General features: G+C 38.5%; 1 long non-coding RNA gene across 4 annotated transcripts in view; it reads left to right on the plus strand.

The window, feature by feature from the left end:
• The window catches only part of LOC111246720 (uncharacterized), a 22,804-nt gene extending 1,341 nt beyond the window's left edge, over window positions 1-21,463 (plus strand). The window contains exons 4-5 of one of the 4 annotated variants that reach the window (XR_015323223.1): window positions 2,177-2,323; window positions 15,177-21,463. This is a non-coding gene — a long non-coding RNA (uncharacterized LOC111246720). Of the gene's footprint in view, window positions 1-1,044; window positions 1,628-2,176; window positions 2,452-15,176 lie in introns of those variants that run through there. The other 3 variants (XR_015323224.1, XR_002671771.2, XR_015323222.1) reach the window with 3 other exon arrangements.
• The last annotated feature ends 391 nt before the right edge of the window (window positions 21,464-21,854 follow it).

Here is a 21,854-nt window from a genome sequence, read left to right on the forward strand (position 1 = left end):
ATAGTAAAAACTGCAAATCGCGTCACAGGATTTAAAATTGGGGCCCACGTCCTCACAGTTCATTGCCTTCGTTAAATAATTGTTAAAGAGAGACACTGTTTAAAGAAAATAGTCGAATGTTATTAGATTAAAAAAAAGGGAAGAAACTGTAAATATTAAATAAGTGGAAGGTTTCTCGCAGAAGGTGGGCTTTTAAGCACATTAAACTTGAAATCTCTGAAATGACCTTCTCAGAAATAAAGTTGTGCGTAAGTTTTCGTCTTTATTATCTCGGGCTACTGCTAACACCGCTAATTTTCGTAACTGCTTAGCTCGTAACAAACGTAACAACAATTTACCGTTCGTATAATGACGTGTTCTGTCTCCGGTAGACTGACCATGATAACATAGGTCGGGCCACACATTTTAAAAAATAGAACCATTACAACCTTTCCGGTCAATCCTTCACTTTCCACTACGAGGCTGTGACCGTATTGCCGCCGTCTACTGACCGTAACGTAAATTGCTCTTTTTAAAGATAACAAGGATAGACGAATCTACTGTGTACATATATTATACGAAGTTTAAGTTGAACTTGAAATTTAAGTCGAAAGTGCATCTTAGTGGTGTTTGATTGTTACCAGGAACTTGTGAATCTGGTTGGAAAATTCAACTAATCAGTCCCTCCATACACCTTTGCCGGTAGTGGTCAAAAACTGTATACAGGTCAACGATAGAATATGACTTGTATTATATGAGTATATAGAACTATTAAAATACTTTGTATCATGTGAATATCAAAATGTTTGAACTCAGATCACAATATAGCTATTTTTTTTTATCTCATTCACTCCCTCCTTTGTTACCCTCTAGAATTTCCTTTGCACAGTTCGTAATTATTCTTCGATTAGCTTTTATCACATTCATAATCTGCAACCTTTCTGGCGTATATTCTCTGTAAACTTTGAACCTTCAATCCCTTGTACTTTGCAACCCTTTGATATATTAAGTATTCAACATCCTTGACGTCTAATTACTACAATTGCATGTGATCAATATTTGCAGTCCTATTCGATTACTATGCCGCAGTTCCACCTGTGTCGCCCAGAAAGGAGTTGTGGATGCGTTGAGTGTCTATTTTACAAATAATGTGCGCACCTTCAATTGCATTTTTACAAAATGCGTACTACACAAAATTTGAAACATTTATAAGGTTAATATAACTCAATTGGCGCACGCTTTTGTGAATATTAAGAAACTTCTCTATAACTTATAGAGAAGTTTAATATTATTATTATATATATATATATATTATGTTATGAGAAAATTATAACAATCGCGTAAAACATTTATCCTTATTTTCTGCTGCTCCTCTTAGCCACTTCCTAAATCAAAATATTTTTTTCACATACCTTCACATTTAATATATGTAAATTTTGATTTTTTTTCATATTCTATTCTCTTCCGAAATCTCGCTTTTTTTTTTTCGTTGAATTGCGCTCCTGATTTCTACGCTTTTGTTGATATTTATGATAATTAGTCAATTTTTTTTTCATTTATCTTGTCGAAGACGAGGCTTATAAAATAGGTCATTCATTTACTGGTAAATTCATTATTGCATTTGATAGCTCTATCTTTGAAAGTAACAGTGGTGTACATTTCCAAAGTATTATTTATTCGCTTATTAAATAAAAAAAGTCTTTCGATAATTCACTTTTTGGTCTTTATTCTTTTACTAGTTACCTATCGTACAGCAATATAGTGAAAGGGTTTCGAGGAATATATGAGTATTTCAGATATTTGTCAAAAAGCTCTCGTTGTTTAATTGATCGCAAATATAATAAAACTCATTATATAACAATAATTGAGAATTAAAACAAACATTTTTAACTCATATTTCTGATTTTTTCGGTCTGTATCAGATGGTCTATGGTGAATAAGCACCGGGATCATTCGGTAAACACTGATCAAGAATAACGAAAAAAGCTCAACTTAATTGACAGATACTTATTTATAAGTAACAAGCGTAAGAACATTATTATTATTTCCGAATTGTTATGCAGTGCAAGGAGCTTTAAGCTCAATTTAAATGAAGAAACTAATTCTTGCTTAGATTTCCAAAACGATAGCTCTTAAACAAAAGCCAACTGATTAATTATGTTTGTCCACATTTTTTGTACTGTTTATTGTTCGTCAGATAAATGCCAGAAAACTGCTCCTGCATTCGACTGGATGTATGACCTGTCGTAGCGCCTTAACATCTTTACTAAATAAATATTCTACGTTCGGTATTGCCGACAAGCGTTACTTCAGACGGCTAGTTGCAACCATAAAACAAAGCCTGGTACGCCTGGTTTCGAATCTAGACCACCGCATGACCCTAAATTTAGTGGATAAACAGGGGACTCTGTCACTACGATGACCTTTTAACATCTTTCTTATCATAATCATAAAATGTGCGAAGTATGTCATTCTGAACTTCAAGATTTGTTCAACGTAATTAGATACATATCTAATTACTATGTATACTACCTGAAAGTCTAAATTGTTTCTATAAATCACTCTTGCTAGTAGCCTACCTTAGGTAAAAAGAGCTATAATCTATGTTATTTACGACAATCGGTTATCGCTCCTCCAAGACGCAAACTTATTATTACGATCTGTCCATAATAATGACTTGCATTTTGGATCCGGAACGCTTTCTAAGACGTTATACCAAAACCTTTTACCTAGAGCAAAATGACTATTTGACTACACTATTTGTGTTTACCCCGTGTCTCTCTCATATTCGTTACAGGTAGTAGTAAAATCGGTTTTTACCATTACTTATATTTTAAGTCTGTTTCTGCCGATCGAAAGGACAGCCTCCTTGTCATACTCCTTTTTCTCAGTTGAAGCTAATCAGGCGCTGCTTTTCCAATTCAAAACATAAACGGATACGTGAATATAATTTCGTAAATGTCTGCGTTTCTATTTCGTTATTTTAAAATTCAATTTCGCCTGACAAGCTAGAATTTTGGTTTAAGGCATATTTTAGTTTTGGAAAATAATCAAAGAGAGACTTCTGTTTTTCGACGTTTTGTCCTATTTCCAATTAGGTATACTCCTAGATTATATCTATGGTCGAAACTTCTGATCTACTTTCCTTAAGCACAAACAAGTTTTCTAGGAATGCTTTTTTCCTTTACTAGCCATACTACTAGTTATTAAAGTAGCTTTCGCATTGTACTGAGGAGATAGAATAACCTATATAAGTTCGGTTGCTTAGAAGTATTAAGCTAACCTCTTTCCACTCTCTTAGGAAGTGATTTTCTTGTAGAAGTTTGGTCTCCCCTTATAACGTTTTCTTAATGGCTAGTCCTTCTATGTCTTAGAAGTCACCTTTTCGATAAAGCATTAAGAGTTTACTCTTATTAGAAGGTCCGTTTATAATGTGCCTTACTATATTTGTCGAGAGATTTTGCCAGCAGATTTCTGAAATGGTGTCATGGTAACCACTTGGCAACGCTGAAACCTGAAGCGATGGCTGTAGGTTCATGCTTAACACAGCAACGAAAAGATGTGCAGTAACCACATAGACCTCGTCGCTTCTAACGTCACATCATAGCTTGTTTACAAATGTTTTTGGTGTTATCTCATTTTATTCCACTACTTTTTCACATCTATTTTACCACACGCGCTCTACAGGTCAACTCAGTACTGACCTAAGCACCAATTCTCTGCCTCCTTAATGTCCTGGAATGGTTCTGTGGCTGTTTCCTGATCAGCTGATTTATGAGTTTGGGCTGCATTTCACCTAGTTGAACGCTGATTATCTTGTAGCTTTTCCGTCATTAATTGCATTCCACTGCTTTAATGAACTTTTAAATGAAATGAATGAATGGAAAGAGTGCTTCTTCCCTTTGTTCCGCTAGCTTTACTTGTACGTGTTGGTTCTGCTCCTTTGAAATTAAAGTTGTTTTATAGAAGACCACCTCCTAGCACTGGTACATAAACTTCCGACTTTGTTACAGATTCTCCTGGCTCTTGCGGCTTCCTTTGTCTACAAAGATTCTCGTCTTCACCTGTCAGTCATGGAGTGCGCTGATATATTAGTTGTGAATTTTTTAGAGCCACGGCAGCACCCGATGGCGCGTTTTTCAGCATCTTTTCGTTCAGCTTTCTGAGATTGACTTTTGCCAAATAGGTTTTGACCAGATCTTTGGATTTTTTTACCCTACCTTTAGCCTTTAACCTTGCAAATAAGGTTCCTCAAATTGCTAAGGCTTTTTAGCTCATCTGCGACATGCCATACCCTAACCTCTTGCATCACTTGTTCCACACAGATCTGTTTCCTCTTGTAGAATTTAGGCTTCTTATGTCCATCATTGATTAACGGAAGGTCTTGTACAGCCAATCACAGAAAAAGTCGACCTCTGTCCTGGGTGCATCTGCTACTCCTCAGCTTTGTCGCTTCCATTCAAGGTCCCTCCGATGTCCTTGAACATTTTTTGGAAGTCTTCACGGCAAGAAATTGGATATTTTTCGCAGCTGTACGTTCGTATCCTCGTAGTCGTAATCTACATAGAACTGTTATTTACCTCAGCTCTTTTAACGGTGAGGTTTTTAACGATTGTAACAAATGGCTAGACCTTTGCTGTTATTGGTCACCTAGCCAGTCTTTGTTACTCTGGCCTTGTTTGGTGTAGCCACTAAACTTAAAGGCTTTTTTCGGTCGATCATCGGCCATGGTTGCTTCACAGCTTCTGGCCTCTGAAGCTTTTAAGACACTGCTACGAGAGCCATAAAGTGCCCGGGCTCATCTTTTGAACAGAAGCTTATGTCTTCGATATCGTTCACGACAACTCACTTTAAAGGAACCGTATGACAACAGATTGTGATTTCTACATAAATTCCCTAATGCGGAGGCTCGTTGTTTTTGCAAAAAAAATCTCAGAAAACATAATTTGCGCAGATGTCTACATTTGAACACGCGACTTATGCGGTCACCACCTTGGCTATCGTCTCGCCCGTCACCAGGACAAACAACCAGGATTATGTTGACCTTTCCATTTTTCATTTAGACCTTTTTACATATATCTTGATCTTTTGTTGTATAATATTGTCTTTCTTTCGACATCTATTGAAATTGACCTGAAACACTTGGACCATATATTTAACAACGTTAATTAAGTTTTTGTTTCTACTCATTTGTTTTGTTCTAACACCTTGTCGATATACTGGGCGGCCATCATGTTGAAAGTATGGTTCTAAACGGTGCTTCTAAAGCAGATTTTATTTGGCAGGAGATTGTGTGTCTCACGTCCTACCGCCGACTATTTGTAGCAGCGTCTACTGTCAGCTTTGTTTCTAAAAGAGTTGTGTGCCCAATGGCCTACCTTCAGGAAGTTAAAGCAGCACTTCGATTCAGATATCTCGCTTGTTTGATAGCTGGCCCAAGCACTTTCGATAGTCCTTTATATTACGACTTAAGTCGCAAAGCCTTGTGTTATTGGCTTGTGTTGTCCAGTAATTAATTTTTCCTGGGAGAAGTCTATCTAGTTTCACCTTTTCTTACCTGATTCTTTAAAAATAGTGTCTTATCAGTTATGGTAGTACGTTCTACGCCTTTGACTCATACTGAAGTCAGTGGGCTCACTCCAGTTTACGCATCTAACTTAACGCTGGTTTTTCGAATTAGCACCTCGCCAGACTTGGTGTTAGCTCCTTGTATTTCTAGCAATACTCTATTTCTAGTTTGCAAGGCCGCTTTTCATCTGAACTCGCAAACAGTCGAAATACATGACCTGTTTGAGGTTACGTAGTTTGTATGCATAGGAGTTTTCAAGTTTGCAAGATATTTTCTTTGGTCTCCAGATATGAATTACGTTTTCGAGGTACCTTTGTCGTGTTACCCTAGATATGTGAAAGACCCATAGTCTGCCATGTTGAAATTGATATGCGGCGGCCAAGTTTATGTGGGCTTGCGAGAGCGTCGACCTTTGCTCTTCGATGTTAAGCTTTTCCGATAGTCGGAAGATTCCATTGAACTAATGTTATAGAGCATATTCGAAACCGGGCGTTTACGGTTTTTTACTACTTCAAGTTCTCGTACATGAAGCCTCACAGCTATCGACGGAGAGAACTTAAATTCGCTGCCTTCGGCTCATGTTTTTAGTGTTATAGTGTTAAGCACAAACGTGGAAGATCATGAGGGTGTTATAGGAGAATATCACAGGAAAGTGCCGCTTGTCTGGTGTGATTAGGATAGATTGCGATGGTTCATGAGTAACTTGCAATTCAAGTAATACAGAAACCAAAGTACACAAGGCTATATTCTTTTTTTTCGCAGGTTAATCGTTTACGCATACAGCCGAAAAAGTGCGATACTTTACTCTTAGGGTAGTATCGAACTTCACCTCGATGACTACGTTTAGATGGCCGAGACAGTTAGTAACAAATGAACAGCCTACACTTAGGCTTCATCCAAACCAGTCCAGATCCTTAATTAGTGGCACTATATTATGAATAGTGAGGTGGTAGACATCAAACTAATTAATTAGATGAGAACTAGTACTTTGATCAGCTTTGGTCAGCATTCCCACCTCTAGATAGGCCTAGTTCCAAGTGGAAGCGCTTACCCTGCGCCTTGTACCCTAGACCTGACAGCAAGGCTTCATCACCCGCTTCCTCATCAACTCTTGCCTTCCCTGCAAAGATATAATTCAATCGGCTCTACATAAATCATTGCCCATTCACCTTAGGCGTTGAAGTGTGTCAGTATTGATGTTCCTTTGACGACAAGAACCTCTGTTGCGATAGCTACGCCGAGTCCTTATTCTCCAGTTATACCTTTTATAAGCTTGATGAAGTCGGCTAATTTTTATTTAGGGAATACCTTTATGTTCTTAACCCAAAAAACATTTTCAACTGTATTCCAGGTATCTATCCGCACTTGTTTAATAGGGAGACAACCATAAAGTGTATTATGCATCGTTCTGCGCTTTAAGGTCATAATGAATACATAAGCCTAAAGGTGTCTTCCCGATCTTTTATAAGTAGATCTAAAAGTTGTTTCGTCCTCTGATTTGCTTAGGGCGTAGTACCTAGTTTCCACTTCAAACTTGTCAGACCCCAATCTGATACGTGAATCAGATGCCAGGAGCACCTTTTGTAATCGCAAACCACTTTTATTACCATTGCTAGATAGTTGGTATCTCTCTCTGAGGCTCCGCATTCATTGTACTTATCTTTGGTAGTTTATAGCTTTCGTCTTCTTCCAAGTCCCAAAATAGGGTACTACAGGTAAAAGTACTGCACGAGTACTGACTGTGGGACAGGCTTGTACGGTGCGGAATGCCCCTACGCGCCCCTATATAGCTCTTCTTTTGTCCATCGGAATCACACTGGCTCTCCAAAACGAGCAACTGATTCTGTTACAGAATGAACTAATCTACGACAAGCTCACTTGCTCAGGCCATGTATCGCGGGAAAGGTGCATGCTCTAATATTGGCTACTTCGGTAGCTTTAGTTGTAGCCTCTCTTACGTGCGGCATTTCCGTCAGTCCCTTGTTGAGCAATATTCCATGGTACCTCACCTTCTATAACCCATTATCAGCTCAAGGGCTTTATTGTTAAACATTTCTGTTTCTGAAAAGGTTCTTGCATACACGGTGATAATAAGATCGTGTGTGTAAAAAGTTTGTTGCTCCTTGGTAAGCTCTGAAGACTTGGCGCGTTATCGTGCGCGATGTTCCAAGGTAAAGGTTCCAGGATGAAGTCCCGCGTATTCCTGTTGGTAAATTATTGTCTGGCTTATAACACTTCTGTTTTTCGAGTTTCCCAATTAAAGCAATGTCCGTTCACTTTTGAAAGTACTGAGGATAGTTTTCCATAAGAGATTGTTGACGCATTGCTTACATTTTGGAGTACCACTAAAAAAATGGTCCTTTGCCATTTAAATCAATAGCGATGGTACTCAACTTCCTCTACCACCAACTGTATAATCAGAACGACAGATTTATGTTTGAGAAACCCGAACTGAGTATGTAAGAAAAAGCTGTGACGGTTAGCAAAGCTCCAGAATCAAACTTCAATATCAGCCTCAAACGCCTTAGCCAGCGACTTCATAACGCAAAGTGGAAGCCCTCCCGTCTCTCCTTAGATAAATATTACCTTTGCAGTACTCTATATTTTATGCAGGCTGCCACTTGCTTGCACATTGTCTGAAACCTTTGCATCTACGGCAGAATATTTAGTCTTTAGTGTATGTCAAGTTTATCGTCCAACTTTGAAACGTTCATGACTTTTATTTGATTTGCACCGATCAACGCACCTACGACAGTTACTAGTGAAAAATCCGTTCCGTCGTTTCTAATGTTAAGGCTGGATTTATGTCCTAAGCGGTCAAAGTTGTTATGACCGGAAGGAAATGCCTGGTATACTTTTAAGCGTACATGCCCTGGTTTGCTTGAGTTTTGCTACCTTATTTCAGTCTGTAGGATTGACCCTACGGTCCTCATCGGGCTCTGAGAGGAAAATCTTACAAGAGCTCTTACTTTTCTTGATTCTTCCTAAAAGATGACATTAATAATAATCACGTAGGTGGCTGAGGAGTTCTTGGGTTTTATCCCTACCACGCTTAATTCTATACTACGTCCTAGAACCATCTCATCAAGCCGCACCCCTTTGCGCATTCCAACAATACTTAGAACGCATCACACTATGTCTGTTGGGATAAATTAAATATGTGGTTTATTTACGACAAGCTTAAGGTAACAGGCTTTGTAAGCCTCCGGTCTGCTAAGACGGCTATTTGCGAGTATCATCTTTAATTTATTGTTGAAAAACTCCAGGTATCTGCTTCTGATTTTAGGGGTATAGACTGACGAGAAAAGCTTAAAGGTTAAAACTAGTCCAAGAGATTCGTTTGAATATTCAGTCAATTTCGATTGGTCCAATGCACCTTCAAAGAAACCATTCTGGAGGACATTGAGTCGTTCTTTAATAGTAATTAATATAATAATAATATCAGTTATATAATAAGTTATAAAATAATTATATATAATTCATATAGTAATATATAAATAAATAGTAATAGAGTAGTTCGTATTTGTTTTTGAAGCATGCTATTCATTACTTGTGTTATGTCATGATTGGAATAATAGCCGAGAATGGAGCTGCTAGTTTCTCTAGCAGAACCTTATTATTGTTCCAAGAGTGCCAATTATTGGTCTAATACACTATGCCCTGAGTAAATCATTATCTGAGACACTCGATATTGTAAACATTCGCGTGGGTCTGTGGATAATGGAGAGGTGTGTCAGTAAGATTGTCGAGATCAGTACTTATGAAAAATAACCTGTAGTATTAGCTTTAAACTATTAATATTTTAAGAGTTTACTCAGCGTAGCCAGCCTAAGTGTTCACAGCTACTGCCGTTCATACGTGTTGGAGCGTGATGAGCATCGCATTTCCTTCTGAGAGTTACCAAGTTTATCCTGGTTGTTTTATGTTTTCCGGTGCCTCGCCTCATTTCTTCAAGCAAATGTTAAAGAGCAGATTTTGTGTCCTGGGCTTTCCTTTGAGCAAGCAAAGGCTATGTGTAGTTTGCTCGCAATGCATCAAGTCTTTCATTAAAAACAACCTTTAGCTTGTTCTGTTCTTCCAGCCGTGAAACTGCGAGGTTTAAACAAAAAATCTTGAAAATTGTAGGCATTGTGTGCTGCATAGTTGTGATTTTACACGCTGAAACTGTTTCGATCAGCCATGCGAAGGACGATTGTTAGTCTTAATTTTCCTAGTCTCTTCAGGTACCTTAGACTTTATCGGACAGGAAATGCGATCCGGCATGTAAAAGTAGTAGCTTCCACCTTAGGAAAGCTGCTCCAATTCGCTTCTTTGTGCTAAAAATATTGCTGTACTGATCGGCTAGTCTTTGGACACAAGAACCGCCCGCTACGCAGTTTGTGAATATCGGGAGCTCCCTTGTAAGTAGCTGGGGATCTCCGAGGAGCTTCTCAAGAACTGCCACAGTAAAAAAAATCCAACAGCCGTTAGCGATCAAATTCATTAGACGGGTGGCTTTCCTCCAGCTAGCACTCCTGAACATTTTACTGACATGCTGTGTGGCGGGAACACGCAAATAACGCTTTGGCAGTTGAAATAGCCTAAGAAAAACTGAACGCTCGATATATGATAAGTATCGATGGAACAGTGGGTGGGTTATGAAAATACTAGGGGAGAAAAATAGAAGGGAAAACGAGGAAACTTCCCTTTTTCGGGTGATTGCAGCTGCGCCATTTGGTAATTTACCGCAGTTTCCTTCTAACAGCTAGTCGGGCGCTGAGAAAGGATATCACCCGTTTCCTGAAACAAAGCAGTAGTCTTCCGAATCTTCTGGTAAGAACAGCGGCTCATGGGAAAAGGACAGGGAGTAGGTGAAGCCATTTTCCCTGCAGTCCTAAAGCAGGCGGACGCGAAAAAATGCTTGGTCCACAGACGGGTCAGCAATAAGTAGCATAGAATTCACACAGGACATCACAAGATACACAGTAAGCTAACTGCTCAGCAGTCCGACACTGCAAAGTAGGAGACGTAACTGACGCTATATTCTTCTAGATAAAGAAAGAATGTAGGGTTTGGTGGCAAGATTGTAACGGGAGAAGGACAATAAGCACTCTATCACAAGAGAAAGAACAACAAATCGAACGCACTTCGACTTCTCATGAAGTCGACATATCAAAATAGCTGATCTTTTACTTTTAGTAGGTTAAGTGTCCATTGAGAAAATGCTTGATCGTTTATTCTCAGAGACGCACTTAAGAGCGAGCCCGTAATTGCGTCGTTCATGTAAACTGGGCTTAATCTTCGAAAGCCAAGTTAATATGCTGCTTTTCCTATGTCGATAAACGACAAAAAAATTATCTCATTACTATCCAGCAAAACGTGAATCCAGAAGAAATCAAACTGAAGCGAGAACTATTCTCGCGGAAAGGATCTTAATGGTCTGTCAATGGCATATAATAGTCGTTGTAAAAGTTGTTCGCCGAAACATTAAAAGCTGTTCCCAAAATCCTGGGGGGTCTTGAAGCAACCTTTTGCAAGGTAACTGCTTGGGAATCAACTGAATTCGTTGAGAAGTAAGGAACAAGGTCAATTGAGCCTCAGTCTGCGATCTGGGCCTCTGAGGTCTGAGCCTTGGAGGGCGATCGTCTGGTGTATGTAGTAAAACAAAGTGAGATAGAGCTCATGCAGTGTGAAAACGGTAAAAAGTCATATCCGGATTATTAGTAGCGTTGAACTATACGCGACTTAAAACAGTCAGCTCTTAAAATTAGTCACCATGAAGTCAGCGAAGTGTATATTTTAACATATAATAACTTATTATGTATATATTTATTAACATAGACAATTCTAATTGTATTGCATAAACCCAAAATCTGTTTAGTTATGTTGAATGCTTATTTAAATACAACTATACTTCATCACTCGGATGTAATACTTTCGAGTTTTTATAACGTAATGCTCTTCTTTAATACGTTTTTTTACAAACAAACTCACCAGCTGTATCCTTAAACGACTTTGAGGATCGCGGAGAATTTCCATGAAACCCGGAGAAGAAAAACTATCAAGCAATAATTTTTACCATTTATTTCTCTATCCAACGGCACCAACACAAGCAAATTCACCTTTTCAAGTATACAGAAACATATATTAAAACACCTGCAAGGCTGACTGAGTCATAGATTATATCACAAATCTCAGGGTGTCTAGTTCTACCTTCTAGTTCCATCGTTTTGACTACAGTGCCCCTCATCCACTCAAAAAATGCGTCTCTCACTCGTCTCAGTCTGTTGTTCTGTTGCTATATGCCTGGGCAGCTTTACTTTCTTACTTTACTTTGACGCTATTTAGCCACACTATGATTGCTGAACCTATGTGAGCTCCTCTGACCTGTCAACTTTTCTCAATTGATAGTGGCTTCAAAGATTCTCAACATGCATATGGCCCTTTGCAGGAGCTGGTTATATATATGATTTTTGTCCATATCATTGGCGTAATAAGCTTAATGAACGAGCCAGAGATAAATTTGGCGATGGCCATCTGTTGAGTCGAGCGCCACTCCGGTGTTATATCTACTTATGACATTAAATATGAGCTTAATAACATCGACTTACTCGCATATGTAAGCTGAAACATAAAAATAAGTACAATGTTTCTATATGGACGAAAAAAAATTGGAGCTTTAATATACTGAGGTGTACTACTGTAACGAGGGGCATGAGGCAAATAGTTGCTGACACCAGAGGGTAAACTAAAGTAAGTGAAGTATTTTGACACAGAGCCTTTAGTGATTTTCTAGAAACTCAATTGACTTGAAAATGAATTAAATTTGACACTCTAGGGAAATACAGATGGGCTTAAAAAGCGGAAATCCATATGCACCACAAATAAGACGGACCAGGGAATTTCTCTCTTTGTCGCCTATTGTTTATCAAAAAAAGGGAAGATCCTATAATATAGAATAACATAGCGATACTTTCAGCATACCGGGTGAAATTAGCTTTTTTTAAATAATTTTATCCTTACTAAATCGTTTACTGCTTAAGGATTTAATATACTGCTTGGAAACAGCTGGATCGATATCAAGGTATCCTTTCGACATGTAGTCTTCATTGGCCACTCCGAATCATCAAAACTAAGAGATGAAAAACCTTTTTAACAAGTTGCGACGCTCACGTTCTGAATACTGAATCCCCCAGAGCATTTAGTGGATGAATTAATGCCAGGTTTACGTGCTTCTGTTATTTCTTCGTATCTGTTCCACAGGTATATATAAAACGGTGTGTATAAATTCAAAGCTTTTAAGTCCATCGTCGTCGGTTTGCATACTAGAAAAACTAGCGTCTAGAAATATAGTTCTAGACAATGTTTAGAAGCATAGCGTTTAGAAAGCAATACTGCGGAAAAAAAATAATACGAAAGAATAATTCAAAGTAATACGAAACTGTTGCGTGATACTTAACTAGTAAACCGGCATTTACCTGGCAATGCGAAATTCGGCTCGTCCTAGGAATAATTGTGATGGCTTATATACTTTTTAAAAAATAAATAAAGGTAAACAGAATCACTTTTAAGTTTATACCCTTATCAAGCGTTCCAAAAAAATAATTATTGGAAGTGATAGGAGGTCACCTGTGGTCGACAAAAAAGAAGAGAAAAAGGTTCAGGCTGGGAATCCACCATCATCAAAGGAATTGCATTAAAAAAGCTATTGCATGAACGTGTGTGTCGGAAAAGGGATGGCGGCCAGTCAGCTGTATTAATGGAGCGGACAACCTCTTCAAAATTCGAACTAGAATCAAAGGGGCTCGATATGAATTTATTGCTGTATGACGCGTGTCGCAATTTCAAGACCCTAAAAGTGACGGGTACCATCTCTGCACAACAGAATATTTGTGGTGACGACATAAGCACCAGTTTAGTGTCTTTTTGAAGGTCGCAAATGAATTAGCTCGAAATATAAGTCTCGACACCAGTGCCGTTAATAGAGCGTGCAGCCAGGAACTGTGGTTCTCACCTACTCGGCGCAGCAGAGACAGAAAAACAAAAAAGTGTCTTGAGCCAGCGTTTTCAATGCGCATCAAATGAGGCTTTAAGCAGCGCTTAAAGCAGAAGGAATAAGCGTGGACAAGGGCAGATGAAACAGTTAAAGCTCGCGGACGATATCGCTGAAGAGCAACCAAGCATGTAAAAGGCGCTTTAGGAGCCAATGAGTAACAAAGTCAAAGATACCAAACTGACCTACGATGGACTAAAGTAAAAAGTTGGGTGACGTGTGGGAGATTAGCGAAAGCTTTATGGTTCCAAAGAAAACTTTTCATGCACTTTATCTGCTCATTTGTTTCAAAAACGCATACAAGTACATAGATCTTTGTTAAAATAAAAAAGTAAGAAAAATAAACGATATGAAAAAACTATATTAGGAGGCATGCAACTTTCGTTAATGTCTCAGTGTCCATTAAATGTTTAAATGGAAAATAAGGTTTGATATTTGAAATAAATATTTCTGAATTGTCGTTTTTGCGCTACTATTTTCGAAAATAGGAACTTTACTGTAAAAACTTAGTTGAATTCCTGTAGAATCGTGCAATGAGTAAATTCATAAATTAAATACTAAATAAAACAACGCAGAACTAATCGAAGCAAGAAGTAGAGCTCAGTTGTCTCAGTCCCTCCAGAGTACTAGAGCTTTATCTCAGTCGGTTGTCTCTAGCCTGGGCAAGAAATCGAACAGTTACACTGAAATCATTCAATAACTGTTGATGATTAAACATGAACAATGAACAAGTCATTAACTAATAACTATATTGAACTCTTTTTCTCTTGAAGCTTCTGTGTAACTTTTAGTAACCAAGCATAATAGAAACTAGTGGTAACACCTTACCAGAACAGAAAACGGTTCGAATGAAACAGCACATTGACCTCGTCATCTGAACGAACCCATATACATATAAGAAGTCCACTACTATACGATATAAAACAAGCCGCTTTGGTTTGGTGACTTTAGCAATACAAATGGCATAAAGACTCATCTATGTTGCAGGTATATCAAACCTAACAGGTTGCTCCGCGCTCTATTAATCTAAATATTCTTAGTTTTACGACCGCCATCAAATATTCCACTAAACGCCTAGCTCTTAACATGGTACGAAATGTGTTTACACCAGCATTAGAGACTAAACCACTGCGTATCCCTAAGATTAGCAAATATGTTATCCACTAAGCAATCACGGGGACACGCTTTTTTAATCTGTGTGCGGAGGGTTCTGCTATTCCATGTGCAGGATAACATGGCGCCGGATATATACGGTGTATAATAGATTCAGCCATAGCATATAACTAAAAAACATAAAAATATAAAATATTGTGTATTGATTAAGTATAAGAACTTAGAATTAATATAAGTAAACCGTTGGACATCGTACAGTATGGTTCTTGGTTGTTTTATCTTATAATTATTTGTTTATTATTTTTAAGAGTTATTAGTTAGTGTAACTCGTAGGTAATGGGTCTCTAGTTTCTTATCTAGAAATAAGTGAAGTTTTTAGTTCGAGTGCGTACATAACCGCCATCGAACTTTCTATTTGTCTCTTCAAACAACATCAGACAGAGTTTTCCAGGGTAACATTTAAGCTTTATTCTACGCTTCCAGGTATTGAAGAAGTGAAGAACTTTTGACCATGCTTCTAATTGTTAATGTTTCGCCATGTGGAGAGCTATGCTTAGAAGCGAAACGGTTTGACCTTTGCAACTACTGTTGCTCCGGAATCCCAATGGAGTTGCATAGTAGGTGTTGATTATTACTGAATAGTCATTCGCCGCAAAAGAAAAGAAAACGAAGCGGTTAAGCTGAAGAAGCTTATAAATATGCGACGAACAAAATGCAGCGTTACCTTGAGCGGAAAAGAAGAAAGTTGTGCAGACATGTTTCGGTGGCACAGACCAAAGCGAATAGGAGTGTAAGCTCATGACGATGAGCAAGTTTACATGGAATGGAGGAGAAGGTTACAGCTTGTGCACTGCAATACGAGCATCGCATTTTTAAACAATTTTTGTCATGTGGTAGATTCTGTTTGTACTCAGTTTAATTTAGTAAGCTCATGCAAGCTCACTCTATCAGGATACGCAGCTTCATAAAGCGGATAAAAACGATATAACTTGACATTTATAAAATGTGCTGTTGAAGCAACTTTCTAACACCTTCAATTTTAGTTGCGAAATAGGACAACGCATCTGGTCTTATACATATCAGTAGTTTTTCGGTTGTACTCAGACTGGAATCTGATCAAAGTGGTATTGAGCCAAATATAAACGAGGGATTCGCATATAAGTTTTCTTAAAAAAATTGTATATATGTTCTGTTGAATGATGCCTAAAACTGAGCTGAAATTAATTGGCTGGTTTGATCTCGATTATTTTCAAGTAAATCTATTTCATCTATATGAAAGAATAATTCAGATCGCATAATCACATAGAATTCTGCCTAAAAAGTAAGCTTTTGACTTTTGATTGTATTTGATGAAGGCATTAATTTTCTGCGATTTTTTTCAATAATTTTTGACACCATATTCACTGCCGTCAAAAATTTCTGATTAGCTGCTTCCATTTTGATATCGGTAGACCCTTCTAAATGTACATCTTTAATACTGAACCTATGCATTTTACTCATCTGTTTTTAATCAAAATTTTGGCTAGCCTTATAGAAAAAAAAATCTCGAGAACGTGGCCACGTTTAGACACACAATGCTTCAGAATATATACCCAAAAGATAATTACAATAATCATTCCTGTGATGTCATTCTGAATGTCTTCGTAAACAACAAAATTATTATAGCAAAAAGAAATTGCCGAATGATCGAAATAGGACTCGACGCTATAAACATATGATAAATCTGAAAAGTTTGTCATAAATGAAATTCATGTATATGATTCCATGAGCGGAAAGTGGCATAGCACTGTCGTCGCATATTCCCTCGTTCTTTTGCTTTAAATGTTGTTGCGAATAGCACAACTGCTACTAGCGAACTGGATTTCTTCGAGGTGAAGTAGCTTTTCATACTCAATTGCGGTCGCACTTGCCTAGGAATCACAATATTATTAAGATGTTCGTGGCGAGCTTGTTTATATTTGACCGCGTACCAGGGTATGCCTCCCAACATACTTTCGTATATCCTTTCGATTGACGATCAGTTGCCGACCACGAAGCTTAGCATCCGATAGCCCTGTTTGGGCCACCCAATTCACAATACTAAATGGCCCGCAGTAACACGGCTACAACTTGTTGGAGAATCCCGGCGTTAGTCGTTCGATTTTCATTAATATTCTTGTATCGTACTTGAACTTCCGCGGTGTAGTCTTGGCCTTTGAACAGACGCTTATATACGTCGTTGCCGAATCTGGAGCAGCAGGTGCACGTTCCAGCGCTGTTCCGCGGTATCCAGACGTGGTTCCGTTCGAGATAGTCCGCGATTCGGCGCAAAGTAAAGCAAATCGCGGTGTCCGTCACGATGGCGTCGAAATCTTCGACATAACACTGCGCAGCTCCCGACCTTCGACGCCTCCTCTTGGGCACCAGCTAGGCAGAACGTAATAGTACTGCAGTAGTACCAAGAAGGCCTAGAAAATTATACCGCCTGGGACCTTTAGGCGGTCCATAGAATCTACCGCCACTTCAAAGAAATGTTCCGGAGCCATTATCGGGGGAGCGCAGCGCCGCCCTGAGTCTTAGTTACGCCGCTGGCAGATCTTACATAAGGCCGGCACTTCCTGGACCTGCATTGTACGTTTGGCCCCTATAAGGAAGCGCTCTTTAACGAGTTTTAACGATAAGGAATCGCTATTTAACGTTTTTTAACATTTTTCCGAGTAACAGAAGGTAATGGCCTATTTTATCTAAAACAATCGAATATGGAAAAGCGCCTCCTCCCCCTTGACCCTGTAGACCAGGCCATGGGATGTGGAACTCTCCTTATGACTTGATTATCAACTAGTAAAGGCAAGGGTCCTTCCTCTGCTCCTTTAAATCTTGTCAAACCTGAAGGCGTCGCTCTATATCATCGGAACAGTCAAGCACGCTAAAAGTTCTGCATTGCCGTCAATAGAACTTGTCCTGTGGACAATTTCAAAGTTGCACTCCTGTGAAATCAAGAGCTCAACGCGGTCATGCTGCCGGTAACAACCTTGAAGTATCGTCCATACATACACGGTCGAGATTTATTAACAACATATACTACCGTCTAACACTTGGGTCTTGGCGTCAGCGGAGTCTACCTCGGTATCAGTAAAATGGCGGCTAGTGTAGACGAAAACCCGGTCGCGCTCCCTCTTTATTTGCAGCAGCATAGATCCCAACCCGGTCCCACTGCGTTCGTCTGTGACTTTGTCTCCAGATTCCGTCGAAAGTGGCACAAGACGGGATTTTCTTGGGACATCCGATAAACCGCGTCGTAGTCGGCGTTCCAAGTCCTTTGCGATGATTATGGCGTAGAGCAGAATCCCCAGTCTGCACCAAGTTCCGTGTGAACCACCGGTAATAAAAGGTTAGGCGTAGACGCTATTTAGGTTCCATGCTAACGCAGGGGTATGCAGAACTTCCACTTCCCGTTACTTCTCAAAATCCTGAGAAACTTTTTCTGTGAATTTGTGGCCTAGGTTAATTCCTTCTTGATTTGCCACAGCCGGATTACATAGCTCCTGCTAAGTGGACTTTATAATAGGAATCCATTGTATATAACCAGGGATGACCTCTACACTAGTTTCTGCATATAGTTTCCGAATTTCTGCCAAAATCGACAAAGATGTTTAGGGTGGCCATGGGGCAGGTGACGTTCGAAGTAATCCCAAAAGCGTGAGCACGGCCCAAAACAAAGCTTTTTGAGATACTTCTATGAAGAAACTGATATTGGGCAAGCTGTTTCCGAGAAAAAAGTTTCGGTTTATAAAGAAAGACTACCCGCTTTGTAATCATTGCTGTAGGGCCTTAAGAAATACTTGATACTGCCGGGGCAGCAATGTTTAGCAGTCTCAATAAACCACCCCGCCACTTCACTGCAGTTGGACGAAGCCTTAAGTTGTTTCCTAAAAGGTCAGTATGTAATCCTGTACAGCTTTGTAAGCACGGATGCACGAGGTCAGTATCACGTACTCCTAGCGAACCTAAAAGAGCATTCTGTCAGGGAAAGGAATGCCACCGCTATTATCAAAATCCTGCGAATGGCAAAGCTGCTACTGGTGAATTGCAATTTATTCGGCCTCAAGTAGCTTATTGTATACAGATCTGGGCTGCATTTACCTGGGTATTATAATATTATTAACATTCGCGCTCATTTAATATGTTTTATATTGACCCTTCAATATTGACCCAAATCATATATAACATAATACTAAGTGTCACGTGGCGGAATTTGAGCCAGCGCGTATACTCTCAACGCTTCCCGCTGACCCACACAGCCAATATAATCCATATGGATCCCTCCCACTACAGACATGTGACACGCAGCTTTAATTTAAATATAAAACGCACACCACGATATCTTATCTGACCTTTTTTTATTAACAGACGTAGATGTCAATACAAATTAAATATATTAGTTGATGCTCGTTGTTGTAGTCCAATTTAGTCAGCAGTTTGTGCGAATTCGCTAATTAGTCATGTGCTAAAAAGACTTGTAGACTCGTCTTGTCTCGTATCTCTGATCATTTTTTCCTAAAGTTTAAACTGTTACTCACTAGATGCTATTTAAATCTAAGATATATTGAGAGTCTTCCAGTTTGTTTCATGAACATTTTCATCAAACCTTTCATAACTCGTATACTGGCAATTACGTGGATTATAGATTGCATACTCCAATAAAATAAGCCTTCAACCTTGGTGAGGGCCTTTCAGATAGACCGTTGCGAATATATATCAACACACATAAATAAGCAAATATGTTGGACGAAAGATAAAACTGCGCAATTATTACTGTGTGAAACAACACGTTTGAGTTTCAAAGCGGTTTATTGCAAATGTGTAATAGGTAAAGTACTCCATGGATGAAAAACGCCAATAGCGGACTCAAAGTTTTCAAACAAATTCTGATTTTGCATTGAGTTTTGCTTTATGTAATTTGAGGTCCCATAACTGTGTGCTCTCTAAACTGGGATTCCTACCCCCAAGAAGTAGAAAGGCTATTTACACTTGAAGTGAGCACACTTGGACCTTAGAGATAACTAAAAGCTTAGATTTGAGGCTGTGGTTTTGAATTTATGCTGGAAAGGTGCTTGTATAGAGATACTTTCCATTAGCAAACTGCTGATCTGCTACTCTGTAGTCACACGGGGAATTATACTTGGCAATTTCATACGGTTCTATCTACGAATAAGCACAAAATAACTGTACTATTATTAAAACAAGAACCCAAAACACACCATGTCCAATCATTAATTGAAGAAATTGGATGTTCCTGTCTTTCTCAATAATTCAGAAGATCTGAATGCAATACATTACTCACGCGTGATAGAAAGTTTTTCAGCTTTCGCAAAAATGCAGAATGACTGAGAAGAATTTGATTTTTTGTGACGAAACGGGCGGCTATCTGTAACTCGGTGCTGGTCTCATAAAAGGAACATTTAAGAAATCTATGCGTCGTTTCGTGCTGGAAACTAGCTCTTTGAAACAATATTTCACATCACACAGGACGTAATACTTGAGATATTTATTTAATTCTATACAGTACGTAATATGCGGTGTAATATTGAAGTGACCTTTTGACTTATATTGCTTTATTGGATTCTGCAGTGGTTGTCGAACAGTCACAGAGAGTGATGTACGAAAAACTAATCAATCTAGGAATCAGTAATGAATTCAATCTTCGCATAAATAAAAAAGGTGCTTATGAAGTCATTCAATAAGAATCAAGTCTAAAACACTACTAAAAAATCGAACGTAGACTGTCTCAAATAAGGGATGATCAGATTGTTAGGTAGCTTTCCCTTATCCTTGGTGATTGCCTTTAACTATTATATAATAGATTCACAAATTTAAAAGAAACTATACTACGACCGAAAATAATATAGGTCTAGAGACAAGCTTCGTAAAGCATTACGCAGTTTATATCAGAATCGGTTTCTTGGAACATCGCGTCATATTTATTAAATGTCCCGGCGCATGTAAGCTAAATATACAACACATATCACACCTGCAAAGTTTTATCGTAAATTACATATCTTATTTCAACTAAACGTCACATTTGCAACTTGTACCCGAAATTGAACATATATTTTGTTGTTCTTGAAATGTTGTATGCGTGAGTTAGAGATAGTCCAAGTATCATAGTTAAGTTTTTACCCAGATGGACTTTTTCGGAAGCCGCATGAAAACTGACAACAACATAGACCGTCGATTTTTAGAGAAAAGGAAAGTTTTTCTTATCTTAATGCGCGAAAAAATTGGTTTTTGCTAAAACTATGCACTTTTTTCGACCATGACGAGTTTACTCTTTTATTATAGAAAGATCAAGCTTTTTTTAGCACGAAGATGGTGAACACATACTCGTTACAAGAAGCAACCCGCTGTAGTTAGTTTCAATTCAACTTCCCTACCCTCTGTACTTTTTTTTTTTATTTCATGCTTCCCTGAAAAAACATTAGATTGCTAGTTTTAAAAGCTCATAAGCTTTTCCGTTGTTGAATCTGCTTTAGTATTTGTGTAGCCGAAATAAATTCCACTGAACTATCGAATAAGAATGAAGCTAAAATAATAAAAACTTAACAAATATTTACGTTATTTCTAAAACTGAAAGGTGTAGGCGACAAATGTTATGTACCGCTGCCGTTCTTATTTTAAATAGATGATAACTACGATGTCAAAAAAGAAACTAATAACAAAAGATAGCTAAAAGTTAAAGACAAAGTAGAGTTTTTCTAACATATTTATTCGAGAGTTGTTGTACCACTGAATTTTGTGAGTAAAACCTATGAAAGCTTCTAAGCAACAAAAAAAGTTGCTATGGCTTTCAACATCCAGGATCCACAGTAGTAACTTAGTAACGTGGATTATGACTGCATTTGCAAAAAAATACGAAAAAATAGTAAGATACCTGAACACAAAGTTGGTTGATTAGCAGCGGCCTTTCTAATACATTTTTTCGAACACACAGGTGATACTAATGCATTGATTGACTAGCATAATAAGCAACACTATATTGTAAGTTGCCAGCACCAAATATGTCTGTTGCGCTACCAACTCCTAGGCGAATGAATGTTTTAGTCAAGGTTTATGATTCATATTCCGCACTAGATACGCCCCATCTGGCCCCATAGTAAATCCTAAGGGTAAGCAGCATTTCTT

Source organism: Varroa destructor, unplaced genomic scaffold (genome assembly GCF_002443255.2).
Source record: "Varroa destructor unplaced genomic scaffold, Vdes_3.0 BEIS01000003.1, whole genome shotgun sequence".
Lineage (NCBI taxonomy): Eukaryota > Metazoa > Arthropoda > Arachnida > Mesostigmata > Varroidae > Varroa > Varroa destructor.